This window comes from Pleurodeles waltl, chromosome 7 (assembly GCF_031143425.1).
Source record: "Pleurodeles waltl isolate 20211129_DDA chromosome 7, aPleWal1.hap1.20221129, whole genome shotgun sequence".
Lineage (NCBI taxonomy): Eukaryota > Metazoa > Chordata > Amphibia > Caudata > Salamandridae > Pleurodeles > Pleurodeles waltl.
This window is the reverse complement of record NC_090446.1, coordinates 313067737-313086305: the sequence shown is the minus strand read 5'-3', so window position 1 is coordinate 313086305 and position 18569 is coordinate 313067737.

Sequence of the window (18569 nt, the reverse complement as noted above, 5' to 3'; positions counted from 1 at the left end):
GCAAATCTTATCTTCAATAGTAATATATATTTTTAAATTTAAATCAGTGTTCTTACCCAGAGTGGATTGTTAAAGGGTCAAATGAAAACATCTCACAGTTTTACTGACCCGGAAACTAAGGAAATTAGATTCTTCTAGTCTTTTATTGGAAGGCTCTCTGCAAGAAGAGTAAATGTTTAGATCACACAGATACCACACTACCTCAAAATCACTTAACTGTTGTGATTATAGTGCCCAAATGTACCAGCTACCACTAGTGTACAGACTGAAAAGGTTCTAGCTCGTTCTCTATCGTAGATTTACAGTGTATTTTTCGGAAGAGGAAGGAAAACGTTTTTAAAGAAAGAATCCATACAATTTCCTTTGTCCGAACACAGGAATTTCAAGCGTTTTCACCACCAAGTACGTCTCTGTGTCTCTAATAATGTTTGAGCTTTCATCAAAAGAGTGGAGAATAGCAGCACAATCTAAATTTCGAATATAAAAACTAATTACAAAGATTTTATTCCGAACAGAATATTGCTGGGTAAATAGGAAAACTACAGTGTTTGTTATAATATCATTTACAGTCATACATAGGTGAACAGGTCAAGCATTATCTTGCCGCATTCTAGCACAGGTTCACTGTTACCTCCTTTATCCGAATAGGTTCACACACATTGTTTCAGTATCTAGTCAAACTATCTTTTTTTAAATGAAAGGCACAACACATTTCTAGGAACTTAATAACCATCCTTTAAAAAAAAACTAGGAATAGTATGCATGTACTGTTTACATAAAGTGTGCTTACATTAATAATTCGTATGGGAAGGGGACAGAAGCAACCGAAAAAGCATCACATACACATGAAAAACTTCAGGATACTTTTTAAGTACAGAAAACGTTCTAAGGGCACATCAGGCGTGTGCACCTGTTTTTGAACTCCCCAAAGCACATTGGCATTCTAGAGGTGGTAGCAAACACTTGTGCGTTCCCTCTATAAAATGGATCACACCACGGCACATTTTGTGCTGGTGTGTTCATAAAGAGGAGTTACTGCACATGCTTGCAATTGTGACCGCATGCAATCGAGAAAACGTCATTGCTGTTGTGCCTGTGCTCTGTTACAAACAAGGGCACAGAGGTAAACAGATCAGAGTAAGGTACTCTAATTGTGCACCACGTGAGTAATAGTGTGTTGTAAGTGAACCCAGAGGACAAACCTTGGTCAAAGAGGACCCCGGTATACTTATTGCACACCTGAGGGTGACCCTGTTGCGTCCTGAAAGTGCTATCGCTCCATCTACTTTGAAAGGTGGACTGTCCGTTTCAAGCCATCAGTTCACCTTTCAGTACTGCACTGTTCCCTGTGAATGCATTAGTTCCTGACTACATTGGGAAATGCACATTGAGACAGTGCATGTTTTATGTAATATGGCATGGACAGGTTTAGTGCACCACACTGACTAATGCAGCAGTGGAATGAAGAAATCATTTTTGCTTATTCTGTTCACTACATACTCCACGACAGTGTTCTTCAATACAGCATATTTTATTTAGATGTGAGTTGGTCAAGGATGGGGTATTTTCTCAAATTCTAACACATCTTAATACCAAGTTTCATTTTGTGGGTTTTTGTGTCTTGCTCTGTAGTGTCACCTGCTCTGGGATAAAGGGCCTGATTTAAAATCTGGTTACTCCATCAGGGGGGCAGTGTATTTTGCTACGTCAATCTGGTGCAAAAGCCACACTCCAAATTTAGGGATCTCCACTGTACCAGCCAGATATCTCTTACATTGACAGGAAATACTGTCACATCTGTTCCTGTAAAAACATTGAAAGTGTGTAGTACGGCTCCATCACCATGGTAAAGCCGCACTTTCAATTTATTTTTAATTTTGAAAAAGAAAATCTCAAAGCACGATTTTCTTTTTGAAAATAAACAATACATAGCATGGGTCCACTGAAATGTTTTTACTTTAACTTACCACTACGTTTTGGATGGTGGTAAACAAAAGTAAAAGCTTGACTCTCTAAATAGGGCAAGCTGACAAGTGGAAAACCCTCTGATGGTTCTTACTCTTTTGGGCTGTCTGAGGTGCATGTCAGTGGCTGGGACTGAGTAATCTTTACTGCTTACATACTGAATGAAGGTCCACCTGACTCTAAATGAGGTGGTCGGACCTTTAGGATGACAGAAAAGATACTTGGCCACAATTGCGACAGAGTACCCTTTCCGAAGCATTCTAAATCAGGTCATTAGGTGGTAATTATGACTTTGGCTGTCCTGCCCTGCCACGCCTGCAGTTGCGGTCAGACCACCGACAGTGTGGCGGGCAGGACTACCAAATTATGACTACGGCAGTAAACTGGCTGCATCATAGTCTGTTAACTGCCTGTACCGCCAGGGCAGTGAGACTGCCAGGCCGAAGGTTTACCACCTTCGACCCGGCGCTCCACCTAACACTACTTGCGGTATTATGAGTATCCTTTCCGCCACGGATTCCCTGGAGGCAGCCCCACCACGAAATCCCTGGCGGAAAGGGTACTGGTGACAGGAATACTAATTCCTGTCGCCACAACAAGACTCCACTACCCCCCACCATGTAGGAGGCCCACCCCTGACCCCATCAGAAGTCCCCCAGCCCCAAGCAGCGAATCCCCCCCACCCCACCAGTGCCCGTAGTGCCCCCCTGCCCTGATTTTCGTACTTATCCCCACCCCAATCCACGCAAGCACACACCACTCTTACATACATACACACACACACATCCACGCTCACTCATTCACACACACATACACACACATTCCCCCACCCCCGCATACAGGCATTCACACAAACACACAGACACTTGCACACACACGCACACAAACACACACAACACCCCGCCTGCCCCCCTCCCCTGTCGGACAATCACCTTACCTGGTGGTCATCCGGGAGGGAAGGGGGTCCATGGCGCTTGCTCGGCCGCCAGAGCCCTACCAACACAACACTGCCTTGCCGTTTACAATGATGTAATACTGCAGGCGGTGTTGTGGTGACGTGGCAGCAGAGCAAGCTCCATTAGATTGCCGACCGCCAGTATGGCTGCTGGCGGCTTTCCCACCAAATAGTGGCAGAGAGCAGCCAGCAGTCATAATATGACGGTCTGCAGACCGCCAACACTGGGAGTCATATGGTGGCAGTGACTTTGGCGGTCTATGAAATAAACCGCCAAAGTCATAATGAGGGCCGTAGTGCCTTCATTCCTGTTTTGTATACTGAGTGCCATGCTCTAATTCTTAAATCCTATTCCATGAAATATATTTATTCTTATCAAACACATGAAAACAATTGTCTGTCGACAAATCCCTATCCAACTTAAAAAGGCCATTATTTGTCCCCACCTTAAAATATTTTCTTGTTTATACTCGTATGCATCATTGTTTTCCATTCTTTCTAAGTCTATTAAGACATTTGTTAAAATGAAATGTAGCAAATGAATGTAAATTAATTTCCTGGGGACAGCATAATGTGGATGACTGCAAAGTAGGTTTTCAACCTGCCTAAGAAATTAAAACAACTTGCTTTCTTGATTTTGATGACTGCCTAGTAGGTTTTCTACCTGCCTAAGGAATTGAAACCACTTTAATTCCAGTTTTCAGTGGACTCAGAATAGTCAGCAATGTCTGGTGCACCACAATTTTTTTGCTGCTAGATCTATCAGACTTTTGGACAACTTAACCTTAATATTATTTTAAAAGGCCTCTTCAAGGTGGTCATCCAGTAAACAGCCTTCAGCAGGATTACTTTCATCATAACTAGTCATATTGAACTTACTTCTCCTCCTCCTTACACTTCCAAATTGTTATCCCTTGTGTGCAGTGTTCTTTAGAATTCCTGCCTGTTTCCTGTTTTCACAATTAATGGTGTTGTCTGATAAATTAATTTGAATTTATTTACCCAATGCCGACAACACTAAGGTGGTCATTATGACATTGGTGACCCTCACGCCGGTGATGGCAGTAGTACCGCCGCCAGGCTGACGGTAATGACCACCAATTTATGACCATGGCGGTGATCCCTCCCATTGACAGCCAATGCACCAACCCAACCGTCAGTGCGGTACAACCACTGAACATGGCAGTAGCAATCTTCAAGCAGGAGGAAGAAAAGGATCCGCCCACGATATTGTGACATAGCAAGCAACCAGGATTTCTGGGGCGTTAGCACCGCCAACAAAAGCCTGACGGAAACACATCATAGAAAAGGAGAGATTCAATACCAGGGACACAGATGAGTCCGCAGCCACCATGGAACCAGAACTGGAAGTCGTCCCGATGCTGTACCATGCCACGGCTGTCCAGGAGCACCAACGCCAATGAAATACAGCTGCCTAGCACACAAGGAAGGGAGGGAGGGGAGAGTGACACACACACACACACGCACACACACACACAAAACACACACAAAACATATATGCCAAACACCCAGAGCAATCTGCAGAGTAAATCATCAGCAACAGAATCCAGGAGCAAAGAAAGCCAGGACACATACCTGTTGCCCAACCACTGTAATTAGGTGGGAACAGCAACCTCAAAGAGAGAAATATACATATGAATATGTACGGAAAGGGCCATTGTCCAGTCCAAAGTGTCTAAAGGCCACAGGCTCCTGACAGCCCAGTCACTCCACTGGGCAGGGGCATCATGGTAACGGTAGGCAGGCACCTCAGGGGGAAGCTAGATATTGGGGAGTTCTTTTTTGCATGGGGGTCCTTGGGCTTGGTTTTTGGAGGGGGCGAGTCCTTGCCCTTCCGTTTAGGGGGTGGAGGAGTGGGTTTGGGATGGGGGGCCTGAGTGGTACTCTTGTGCCCATTAGTTGCTACTGAGGTTTCAGGGGGAGGAACAGGGCTCGATTTTGTGCTGGAAGTACTGGGCCAGAGGGGTGGGATTTTTCACTTATGGGCAGAACTAGGGGGAGAGGGAAGAGGTCAAAGCGGGAAAGGAAAAGCTTCTTAGGACCAATGGGGCCGGTTGTGGGAGGAAGTATGGAAGTGGAGGTAGAGGGAGTGGTTGTAGGAGGAGGAGGTGTGCTGGAGTTGGGTGCAGGTGCATAGGCAGTGTGCATGTGTGAGGTGGATGGCTGTTGGGGATCTGAGTGGGAGCGTTTGTGTGTCTTTGGAGGGGGCAGACAAGGTGGGGGAGGTCAAACAGGATTTGTGGATGGATGTTGTGGTGGTGTCTGCAAGTGAGGTGGGTATGCTGCATGAGGTGGTAATGGTGGTGTTGGTGACTGCGCATGTGGTATGTGGAGTGCATGTCTGAGGGTCTGCTATTGTGGTGACTGTGGGCAAGGCTGTGCAGGTGGCAGGATCTGGGACTGTTGATGCTTGCTGTGCCAAGCCAAGACCTAGAACACGCTCCCTACCTACCTCCGACAGACTCAAGACCTACTCGCCTTCAGAAGACTCCTCAAGACCTGGCTCTTCGAGCAGTAGCAGTCTCCACCCCCCCCCTCAGCGCCTTGGAACCCTAACGGGTAAGTAGCGCGCTCTATAAATGTCTGTGATTGATTGATTGATTGTGCATGCAGGTGTGAGTGCTGATTTGACTGTGAGGGAGGGGGAGGAGGGGGAACAGTGGAGGCAGTGGCTGATATATGTACATCTGTGTGTTGGCTATGTGTGTTCTCGTGGACTGAATTGTGCTGCTCGTGTTTGTCTGTGCGAGTCTTGTCTGTTGTTTTGGGCGCATGCTCGTCAGAACGTGTGCATGAGATGGGTTGGGGAGAGGAAACAGGGACTGGGAACAGGTAGTTGGAGGGGGATGGAAGAGCAGGAACACTGGCTGCTGTCAGAGAGGAGGCCAGAGCCGTAAACAATCTCTGTAGGGCCGACAAGCCACCGTGAATGCCCTCCAGGAAGGCATTGCATTGCTGCATCTGGGATGACAGCCCCCGGATGGCATTCCCTATGGTTGACTGCCCTACAGAGATGGATCTCAGGAGGTCAGTAGCCTCCTCACTGAGGGCAGCAGGGCTGACTGGAGCAGGGCCAGAGGTGCCTGGGGCAAAGGAGATGCCCACCCACCTGGGTGAGCGGGCACGGGTTGAGGGCTACTGGGAGGGCACTAGGGGTGGCGGAAGATTAAGTTGCTGGGGTGGTTCTAGAGGGGTCTGCCACCGCCAGGGATCTCCCATCAGAGGAGGAATCATAGTTAGTTGAATAAGCTCCTGTGCCACAGTGGTGCCCCCCTCGACCTCCATCCCACTGGTCCCCCAGGTGACGGTGGACTCTGCCACCTGGTCCCGTGAGCTGCAGCTCCCTCACTCGCCGGTGCCCCTGCTCCTTTGCCAGATTATGCTAATGCACACATGGACAGGATGACAAAAGGAGAAGAGGGAGAAAGAAAGGGAGCACAGGGTCAATCACAGCACCAACAGTACAGATGGCATACACATCACTATCACTCACTGGGAGTAAGAATGTGCAGTATGGACCACACTGGCATACCATTGGTTAGGTACTACAGCAGGTAGGAGCCAAACACTGCCATCTGCACAGACTGGGACCAATTAAGCCCTGTCTGGCATTAAAAACCAGCTACCTAGCAATTAGAAAATATGCATACCGCCCAATATACCTAAGCGGGACCACACTGCAATGTCTAAACTGCCAATTTGGGGCATCCACTGACTAGAACCCTGCACCCAAATCCCATGCCAGGCAAAAAATGATGAATGTCACACACACAGTGTACTCACCCCCTTGTGGCTGCTGTGCTGCCCTCAAGTGCCTATCCAGCTCTGGGTAGTCCACTGCCAGAATGCACGCCAGTATGTGGGGTCAGGTTCCGACGGGCACCCCTCCCTCTTTGGGAGGCCATCCCCTGCTGGTCCTCAGCGGTCTTCCAGGCCCAGCATCTCTGGACTCCCACCGTTGCCTGCAGTGGGTGCTCTGCAGGCTATCGACCGACAGGGTCTGCACATCCTTGGTGATGGCACGCGCAACCTTTTCTTCTGATGGGAGCTGACCTGCAGAGGAAACATAGACAGAGGTACACCATGAACCATACAGTCCAGCCTGTCACACATGTGCGTACATACAGCATTTGCCCCTCATCAAGCACACACATGACCCGTACCTCTTCATTCACATTGCCTGCAGCCATACCCCCTGTTAGACTTGGCATCATTGGCATGGTCTCCCCTAACCTTTTGCCTCTACTTCCCAGGTTGTTTCTGTGCGCTGGACTCTGTTTTTGCTGTTTTGTTTGCTCTGGACACTTTTACCATTGCTGACCAGTGCTAAAGTGGAAGTGTCCCCTGTATAAATTGTATGTGTACATTGGCTCTCCATGATTGGCACATTTGATTTACCAGTAAGTCCCTAGTAAGGTGCACTAGAGGTGTCCAGGGCCTGTAAATCAAATGCTACTAGTGGGCCTGCAGCACTGCTTGTGCCAACCACATTAGTAGCCTTGTAAACATGGCTCAGACCTGCCACTTCAGTGTCTGCGAGTGCAGTTTTAAACTGCCTATTTGACTTGGCAAGTGTACCCACTTCCCAGGCCTAAACCTTCCCTTTTTACACATTTAAGGCACCCCTAAGGTAGGCTCTAGGTAGCCCATGGATAGGGTGCTTTGTATGTTAAAGATGGGACATGTACTTATGTGTTTTATATATCCTGACAGTGAAAGAGTGCCAAATTTGGTTTTCACTGTTGCAAGGCCTATCTCTCTCCTAGGTTAACATGGGGGCTGCCTTTAAATATGATTAAAGTGCAGATTCCCTTTGGGACCAGATAGACAGGTAGAGTTTTGGGTCGCTGAACTCACAATTTCAAAATACATCTTTTAGTGAAGTTAGTTTTTAGATTGTCTGTTTGAAAATGCCACTTTTAGAAAGTAGGCATTTTCTTGCTTAAACCTTTCTGTGGCTCTGCTTGTTTGTGGATTCCCTGTCTGGGTCAGTTTGACAGTTGGGCTGTTTGCGTTTCTCCTCTAGACAGTGACACCAAGGGAGCTGTGGTATAGCCTGCATATCCTGATGGGCCATCTGGGCTGAAGGGAGGAGTGGTCACTTCCACCTGAAAGGGCTGTGCCTGCCCTCACTCAATGCAGTCTCCAACCCCTTGGTGTGTGTTTGGGGCCTGCCCCGGGCAAGGCAGGATCTTGAAAACAACAGAGACTTTCCTTTGAATTAGGCCTACTTCAAAGGCAGAAAGGGGTATAAGGAGAGCACCCAAAACCCCTGAAAATTAGATTACTTCTGGAACCAAGAGGAACCTCTGACAAGGAGAAGAGCTGGAGAAGCTGGAGGAGGAGTACTGCCCCTTTGCCTGTGACTGTGCTTTGCTGGGTTGGCCTGCAGTAGCTGCTTCTACCTGTGAGAGGACAAAGACTGACTTTTGTGTGATTTCCCACATGTGAAGAATCTCTAAGGGCTTGAAACTGAGTTTGCCTCCTGTTGTTGAAGTTTCTAAGACAGCAAAGACTTCTCTCTGCCAGCACTTGGGGTTTCTGCTGAGAGTCCTGCCTGCCAAGTGGTGCCGTAACCTGTCTCTGGGCCCTTGAAAGGTGCAGCTGGTGGAAAAGGACAGAAATCCAAGCAAAGACGGCCATCCGGGGAAACTTTCAACGCACCACACGCTTTGTGGCTGAAAAACAAGGCGCCGCCGGCCACATGGCTAATATCGACGCTCCACCTGCATTGCAACTGGGAGATCGATGCAACGTGGCTGGAGAAACGACACGCAACACCTTCAGCACCTGCTGGTAACGACAAAAGCCCCCAGGCAGCGCGGATTCTTGACACCGTGCGACGGGATTTCGATGCAACATCGCTGGGTGCAGAAAATCAACACAAAGCCTGCCTGGACCCGAGGTGCTCGTCCGGATCTACGCATCACTTTTTTGCTGGAGAGAAGAAACTACACATGCCGACCCATCCGGAGGAGGAACGACACATGCTCTCACTTGCATCACTTGGGAAATCGACGCATCGCTGGCCTTTTTCAACGCACGCTCACCCATGTGGCTTTATTTTTCACGCTACCCAGGTACTTTTGTACGCTAACAACATTCTCACTGTTTTCTAAAGGATTTAAATGCTTTGTCTTTTTAAATTCATATCTTAACTTGTGGATGTTGGATTTTTGTCGTTTTTGTCTTGTTATGTTTAGGTAAATATTATCTATTTTTCTAAACCTGTGTTGTGTTAATTAATAGTGTTTTCACTGAGTTACTCTGTATGTTGGTACAAATACTTTACACCTTGCTTCTGAAGTTAAGCCTGCCTGCACATGCCAAGCTACCAAGCGGGTGAGCGTGGGTTAACTGAGGGTGATTATCCTTTATCCTGACTAGAGTGAGGGCCCTTGTTTGGGCAGGGAGTAACCTGACTGGCAGCCAAATACCCCATTTCTAACCCCCCCAAAATGACACACTGCCAGCACACACATACATTTACATGCAGCCATATCGCATGTATAGTACCCATGATGTACTCACCTGTTGGTCTGGAGGCCCATATAACTGCCCATACAGGGGTAGGACCACATCCACAAGCCTCTCCAACTCCTCCGACGTGAATGTTGGGGCCCTTTCCCCTGTAGCACAGGCCATAGCAGGTAGCAGACACAGGTCACAGCAGCACACGCAATGGAGATGTAGTCCAGTGGAAAGGCAGGAATCAAGTGAAGTAGTAGGAAGAAAATGACGGTCACGTCCGTGGCTGTGAACACCGTCAGTGCCAGTGTTGATCATCATTAGTTCCTGTACTCTATAGAGCCCAATGTTAGCCAATGAGGAAATGGATGTCGGTGCAGACCATCTTCCGCCATGACGCCTAACACCAGCAGCTCACTTCCACCTGTCCCTGCATACAGGACAGGCGGTTGCCATTTCCTACTGCTAGTACTCATGTTTTGAATTTAAAATTGCATCATTGGTGTTAACTGTCCGCACCTACACAATTCTAGTGTCCAGCATACATACAAGCTCTGTGTATTCTGATTTTGTGTGTCCATAGGTCCTGTTGTCACTCCCTTTTTACTTTTGGGTCACTTAGGTACCAACCACTGTGGAAGAATAGGAGGAGGAGGCAAGCTCCCATGTACAGACCCCTTGTGGACTTGGCTACACTGGAAGACCGGCACATCATACTCACCTATCGTCTGGACATGGCCACAATCACAGAGCTGTGTACATAATTGGAGCCTGATCTGTTATCTGCTATCTGTTGCACCACAGTAATGTCCCCTCTTTTGCAGGTATTATCAGGGCTCCATTTCCTGGCAATAATTTCTTTCCAGGTGACTGTGGGCTTGGATGCACGAATGTCACAGACAATATTCTCGATTGTGCTTGCAAGGGTTTTGGCAGCCTTGCTCAAACACATGTGCAGCTACATTGCAGTCCCCCATGTTGATGATTTTCCCACTGTGAAGGCTGGATTCCATGCAATGGAACACATACCACATGCAATTGGGGTCACTGATGGTACCCATATTGCCTTAGTCCACCCCAAGGCCAATCAACAGGTGTACAGGGAACTCTAGTGGACTTTACTAGGGTCTGACTGGTAAATCAAATATGCCAATCATGGAGAGCCAATGTACACATACAATTAACCAGGGAACACTTACACCTAAGCACTGGTCAGCAATGATAAAAGTGTCCAGAGCAAACAAAGGAGCAGAAACAGAGTTCAGCACACAGAAACAATCTGGGAAGTAGAGGCGAAAAGTTTGGGGAGACCATGCAAATGATGCCAAGTCTAACATGGGTTATGGCTGCTGGCAATGTGAATGAAGAGGAATGGGTCATGTGTGTGCTTGATGAGGTGGAAATGCTGTATGTAGGCACATATGTGGCAGGCTGGACTGTATGGTTCATGGTGTCCCTCTGTCTATGTTTCCTCTGCAGCTCAGCTCCCATCAGAAGAAGGGGTTGTGGTGTGCCATCACCAAGGACGTGCAGACCCTGGGGGTCGATAGCCGGCAGAGCACCCACTGCAGGAAACAGTGGGAGGTCCAGAGACGCTGGGCCTGGAAGACTGCAGAGGCCCAGCAGGGGACAGCCTCCCAGCGAGGGAGGGGTGCTCATCGGAACCTGCCCCCCTCCTGGCCTGCATACTGGCGGTGGACTACCAAGAGCCGGATGGGCACTTGAGGGCAGCACAGCAGCCACAAGGGGGTGAGTACAGTGTGTGTGACATTCATCATTTGTTGCCTGGCATGGGATTTGGGTGCAGGGTTCTAGTCAGTGGATGCCCCAAATTGTCACTTTAGACATTGCTGCGTGGTCCAGTTTAGGTATGCTGGGTGGTATGCATATTTTTTAATTGCTAGGTAGCTGGTTTTCCATGGCAGACAGGGCTTAGTTGGTCCCAGTAGGTGTGCAGATTGCAGTGTTTGGCTCCTACCTGCTGTAGCACCTAGCCAATGGTATGCCAGTGTGTCCATACTGCACATTCTTACTCCCAGTGACTGATAGTGATGTCTATGCCATCTGTGCTGTGGGTGCTGTGATTGACCCGTGCTCCCTTTCTTTCTCCCCCCTCTCTTTTTGTCATCCTGTCCATGTGTGCATTAGCATTATCTGGCAAAGGAGCAGGGACACCGGGGAGTGAGGGAGCTGCATCCCACGGGACCATGAGGCAGAGTCCACCGTCACCGAGGGGACCAGTGGGACGGAGGTCGAGGGGAGCACCACGGGGGGACAGGAGCTGATACAACTAAATCTGATTCCTCCTCCGATGGGAGAGACCTGGCGGTGGCGGACCCCTCTAGGACCACCCCAGCAACTTCATCTTCTGCCACAACCACTGACAGCAGTGCCCTCCCAGTAGCCCCCCACCTAGTTGCCTGTGCCCGTTCACCCAGGAGGGTGGGGATCTCCTTCGCCCCAGGCACCTCAGGCCCTGCCCCTGTCAGCCCTGCTGCCCTCAGTGAGGAGGCTATTGGCCTCCTGAGATCCATCTCTGTAGGACAGTCAACCATAGAGAATGCCATCCAGGGGCTGTCATCCCAGATGCAGCAATGCACTGCCTTCCTGCAGGGCATTCACCGTGGCTTGGCGGCCCTACAGAGATGGTTTAAGGCTCTGGCATCCTCTCTGACGGCAGCCAGTGTCCCTGCTCTTCCGTCCCCTCTCCAACTACCTGTTCCCAATCTCTCCCCAACCCATCCCATGCACACATTCTGCCAAGCATGCACCCAAAACAACAGACAAGACTCGCACAGACAAACACGAGCAGCACATTTCAGTCCACGAGCACACACATACCCAACACACAGATGCACACACAACATCAGCCACTGCCTCCACTGTCTCCCCTCCTCCTCCCTCACAGTCACAGCAGCACTCACACCTGCACGCACAACATCAACAGTCCCAGATCCTGCACAGCCTTGCCCACAGTCACCACAACAGCAGACCCGCAGACATGCACCCCACACTCCGCATGCACAGTCACCACCACCACCATCACCACCTCATGCAGCATACCCACCTCACTTGCAGACACCACCACAACATCCATCCACACATCCTGTTTGACCTCCCCCACCCTGTCTGCCCACTCCAAAGACACACAGACGCTCCCACACAGATCCCAAACAGCCCTCCACCTCACACACACACTGTCTATGCATCTGTACCCAAGTCCAGCACACCTCCTTCCCCTACAACCACTCCCTCTAGCTCCACTTCCATACCTCCTCTCACAACCAGCCCCATTGATCCTAAGAAGCTTTCCCTTTCCCACCTTGACCTCTTCTCTCTCTCCCCCGTCCTGCCCATAAGTGAAAAGTCCCACCCCTCCAGCCCAATGCGTCTGTCAGAAAATCGAGCCCTATTCCTCCCCGTGACTCTTCAGCTGCAACTAAGGGGCACAAGAGTACCACTCTGCCCCCCATCCCAATCCCACTCCTCCACCCCCTAAACGGAAGGGAAAGACCCACCCCTCCAAAAACCAAGCCCAAGGACCCCCCTGTGAAAAAGAACTCCCCCACAGCCACCTGCCCCCTGTGGTGCCGGCCTACCATTACCATGATGCCCCTGCCCAGTGGAGTGACTGGGCTGTCAGGAGCCTGTGGCCTTTAGACACTTTGGACTGGCCAATGGCCCTTTCTGTACATATTCATATTTAGATTTTTCTCTTTGAGGTTGCTGTTCCCACCTAATTACAGTGGTTGGACAACAGGTATGTGTCCTGGCTTTCTTTGCTCATGGGTTCTGTTGCTGTTGATTTACTCTGCAGATTGCTCTGGGTGTGTGGCATGTATGTTTGGTGTGTGTTGTGTGTGTGTTACTCTCCCCTCCCTCCCTTGTGTGCTAGGCAGCTGTATTTCATTGGCGTTGGTGCTCCTGGACTGCCATGGCGTGGTACAGCATCGGGACGACTTCCTGTTCTGGCTCCATGGCGGCTGCAGACTCCTCTTGTCCCTAGAGGTTTAGTCTCTCCTTTTCTATGATGTGTTCCTGTCAGGCTTTTGTTGGCGGTGCTAACGCCATGGAAATCCTGGTGACCTTGTATGTCATAATATGGTGGGAAGATCCTTGTCTTCCTCCTGCCTGAAGATTGCTACCGCCGTGTTCAGTGGTTGTACCGCACTAGCGGTTGGGTTGGTGCATCGGCTGTCAATGGGAGGGATCACCGCCATGGTCATAATTTGGCCAGCGGTACTACTGCCATCGCCGGCGTGGCGGTTAGATGACTACCAATGTCATAATGACCACCTTAGTGTTGTCGGCATTGGGTAAATACATTCGAATCAATTTATCAGACAACACCATTAGTGGTGAAAACAGGAAACAGGCAAGAATTCTAAAGAACACTGCATACAAGGGATAACAATTCAGAAGAGTAAGGAGGAGGAGAAGTATGTTCAATATGACTAGTGATTATGAAAGTAATCCATGCTAAAGGCTGTTCACTGGATGACCACCTTGAAGAGGCCTTTCAAAATAATATTAAGGTTAAGTTATCCAAAAGTCTGATTGACCTAACAGCAAAAAAGTTGTGGTGCACCAGACATTGCTGACTATTCTGAGTCCACTGAAAACAGGAATGAAAGTGGTTTCAATTCCTTAGGCAGGCAGAAAACCTACTTTGCAGTCATCAAAATCAGGAATGCAAGTTTTTTTAATTTCTTAGGCAGGTCGAAAACCTACTTAGCAGTCATCCACATTTGCTGTCCCCAGGAAATTAATTTATATTCATTTGTTACATTTCATTGTAACAAATGTCTCAATAGACTTAGACAGAGTGGAAAACAAAGATGCATAAGAGTATGAACAAGAAGATATTTTAAAGTAGGGAAAAATAGTGGCCTTTTTAAGTTGCAGAGGGATTTGTCGACAGACAATTGTTTTCATGGGTTTGATAAGAATCAATATCTTTCATGGAATATGGTTTAAGATTTGGAATTAGAGCATGGCACTCAGTGTGCAAAACAGGAATGAAGACACTTAGGCCCTCATTATGACTTTGATAGTTTATTCCATAGACAGCCAAAGTCACCGTTGCCGTATGACTCCCAGTGTTGGCGGTCTGAAGACCGTCATATTATGACTGCTGGCTGCTCTCTGCCACTATTTGGCAGGGAAGCCACCAGCAGCCATACTGGCGGTCGGCAATCTAGTGGAGCCTGCTCTGCTGCCACCGTCATGTCACCACAACACCGCCCCCTGTCTTACATCATTGTAAACAGTGTGGTGGTGTTGTGTTGGTGGGGCGCTGGCGGCCCAGCAAGCGCCATGGACCCCCTTCTCTCCCGGCGAACACCGTGACTACCAGGTAAGGTGATTGTCCGACAGGGGAGGGGGGCATTGTGTTTGTTTGTGTGTGTGTGTGTGTGTGAGTGTGTGTGCAAATGTCTGTGTGCTTGTGCTTGTGTGAATGCCTGTATGCAGGGGGTCCTGCCCATGCAGCTTTATTTTTTACGTTACCCAGGTACTTTTGTATGCTAACAACATTTTCACTGTTTTCTAAAGGATTTAAGATTCTTTTGCTTTTTAAATTCATACCTTGACTTGTGTATGTTGGATTTTTGTTGTTTATGTCTTGTTATGTTTAGATAAATATTATCTATTTTTCTAAACCTGTGTTGTGTCATTTTAGAGTTTTCACTGAGTTACTCTGTGTGTTGGTACAAATACTTTACACCTTGCTTCTGAAGTTCAGCCTGCCTGCTCATGCCAAGCTACCAAGGGGGTGAGCGTGGGTTAACAGAGGGTGATTATCCTTTATCCTGACTAGAGTGAGGGTCCTTGCTTGGACAGGGAGTAACCTGACTGCCAACCAAAGACCCCATTTCTAACCCCCCCAAAAAAGACACACTGCCAGCATACACATACATCTACATGCAGCCATGGCGCATGTAGATTACCCATGATTTACTCACCTGTTGGTCTGGAGGCCCATACAACCGCCCATACAGGGGTAGGACCCCCATCCACAAGCCTCTCCTGCGATGTGAAGGTTGGGGCCCTTTCCCCTGTAGCACGGGCCATGGCAGGTACCAGACACAGGTCATAGCAGCACACTCAATGGAGATGTAGTCCAGTGGAAAGGCAAGAATCAAGTGAAGTAGTAGGAAGAAAATGGCAGTCATGTCCGTGGCTTTGAACACCGTCAACGCCAGCGCTGATCATCATTGGTTCTTTTACTCTATAGAGCCCCATGTTAGCCAATGAGGAAATGCATGTCGGTGCAGACCGTCTTCCGCCATGACGCCTAACACCAGCAGTGTTAGCTCACTTCCACCTGTCCCTGCATACAGGACAGGTAGTTGCCATTTCCTACTGCTAGTACTCATGTTTTGAATTTAAAAGTGCATCATTGCTATTGACTGTCCACACCTACACAGTTCTAGTGTTCAGCATACATACATGCTCTGTGTACTCTGATGTTGTGTGTCCATAGGTCCTGTTGTGACTCCCTTTTTACCTTTGGGTCACTTATGTACCAACCACTGTGAAAGAATAGGAGGAGGAGGCAAGCACCCGTGTACAGACCCCATGTGGATTTGGCTACACTGGGAAACCGGCACATCATATTCACCTGTTGTCTGGACAGATCCACAATCACAGAGCTGTGTGCATATTGGAGCCTGATCTGCCACCTGCTATCCGTTTCACCACAGTAATACCCCCGCTTGTGCAGATACTATCAGTGCTCCATTACCTGGTAACAATTTCTTTCCAGGTGACTGTGGGCTTGGCTGCAAGATTGTCACAGACAATATTCTCGATTGTTCTTGCAAGGGTTTTGGCAGCCTTGCTCAAACACATGTGCAGCTACATCGCATTCCCCCAGGTTGATGATTTGCCTACTGTGAAGGCTGGATTCTATGCAATGGAATACATACCACATGTGATTGGGGTCATTGACGGTGCTCATATTGTCTTAGTCCCCCCCAGGGGCAATCAATAGGTGTACAGGAAAAGGAAGAGTTTCCACTCACTCAGTGTCCAGATGGTGTGCCTTGCTGACCAGTACATCTCCCACGTCTCTGCCCCGTATCCTGGGTCTGTACATGATGTTTTTGTACTGAGGAATAGCAGTGTCCCACAGCTGGTAACATGACTACAGAGGCACAGAGTGTGGCTTATAGGTGAGCCTGAGTCCCTACCCAATGTATGTCAGTGTATGCCTACAGGAGTCATACCCCATGCCATTGTGCAAGGCTAATGTATGCCACTCACTTCTTCCAGGTGACTCTGGCTACCCAAACCTGTCCTGGCTCTTGACCCCTGTTACGAATCCAAGAACAGGGGCTGAGAATAGGTACAATGATGCTCATGGGCATACCAGGAGGATTGCAGAACGCACCTTCTATGTCCTGAAGGCCAGGTTCAGGTTCCTCCATCTGACAGGTGGATCCCTATGCTACTCCCCTGAGAAGGTCTGCAAGATTTCTGTGGTCTACTGCATGCTGCACAATTTGGCCCTCAGGAGCCATGTGCCCTATCTGCAGGAGGAGGGGGTGGCAATGTACCTGTGGCAGCAGTGGACACCAAGGACAGTGAGGAGGAAAAAGAGGAGGAGGATGTGGACAACAGGACACATATCATAGAACAGTACTTCCAATGACACTCAAGTAAGACTATTGAGCTATGCATTTCTCCATTTAAGTGTTGTTCTGTGTGGCTGTAGTTTAATGCCTGTCACTACCTTTTCATCCCAACTGACTGTCACCTATGCCATGCCTTATTGCAGGTATTGGTGTGGTTACAACAGTGTAATGCTGTGATGGTTACAGACTGCTGAGACACATATGTAGGATGGATGAACACATTACAGGACATTTGCACAGGATCATGCAGTTCAATACAGTTTAATACATTGTACATTTCCTTACGATAAAGCACTATTACTCAAGTTGTGTCCAAGGGTGTTTATTAATTAATTAGGTATACAATGCAAAGTGCAATAGGTTGGGGTGATGGATAGGAAAAGTCCAGTGTAGTGGCACAGTCTGTTTGTAGCACAGGTCCAGTGTCCAAGGGGCCATAGGAAGAGGAACAATGGCAGTTCAAAGTGGACATGGTAACAGAGTAGAGCACAAGGGGGACATTCTGGAGGGGCTCATTTCCTGGGGATGATCTTGGTCTTGGTAACTGTCTCTGGTGTCTGTCTGGGTTGCAGGGAACGTTTGCTGGGTGGTAGGGTGCTGGTGGCCTGTGGGTCCTGTGGCAGGGTCTCCTGTCCGCTAGCTGCAGCAGATGTGGTGGGCTGATCAGTACACTGGCTAGTGGTAGAGGCCCGCTGGTGTGATGTGTACTCCCACATGATGTTGGCCATGTCACCCAGTACCCCTGCAATGGAGGCTATGGTGGTATTCAAAGCCTGCAATTGGTGCATGACCTCCTAGCAGTGTTCCCCCTGCAGCCACTGGTTCTCCTGCATAATGTTGAGCACTTGACCCATACTGTCCTAGGTCTGTTGGTATGCGCCCAGGACATGTGTGAGTGCCTCCTGGGCAGTGGGTTCCCTGGGCCTGTCTTCCCCCGGCGCACAGCTGTCCTCCAACTGTCACTGGCCCCCTGTGCCTGTGTCCTCTGAACGGTGTGCCCACTCCCACTGACACAAGGACCCTCATTGTCTTGCCTGTGTGGTGTGGACTTGGGTCCCTATACAGGTGGGCACATTACTGATTGAAGCGTCCTGAGGACAGAGGTCTGGATGCGTTGGCTGGCTGCTGTGGTATTAGATTCAGAGGTGGGCTCTGTAGTGGACTGGCTGTGGGATGGGGTAGCCTACTGACCAGTGGTCCCAAATGGGCCAGGGAGTTCATCCAGATCCAGACCTCCTGAGTTGCTGTCATCACTGGGGCATCTTCTGGTGGGGGACTGGGTAGCCATGGCACCTCCTCGCTGCTGACATTGGGTGGGGCACCTATGGGGATGTAAGTGATGTGTTAGGGTACCTTTCTGTAACATATCTGCATTCCTAGCTTTCCCAATGATATTAGTGTTGTCCTCCCATTTTTCATAGTGTGTGGTGATGGATTGTGGGATTTGTAGCTCTACATGCTGTGCATGCATTGGTGGTGGGTGTGCATGCAGAGCTGGAAGGGATATGCTTGCAGTGGGTGTG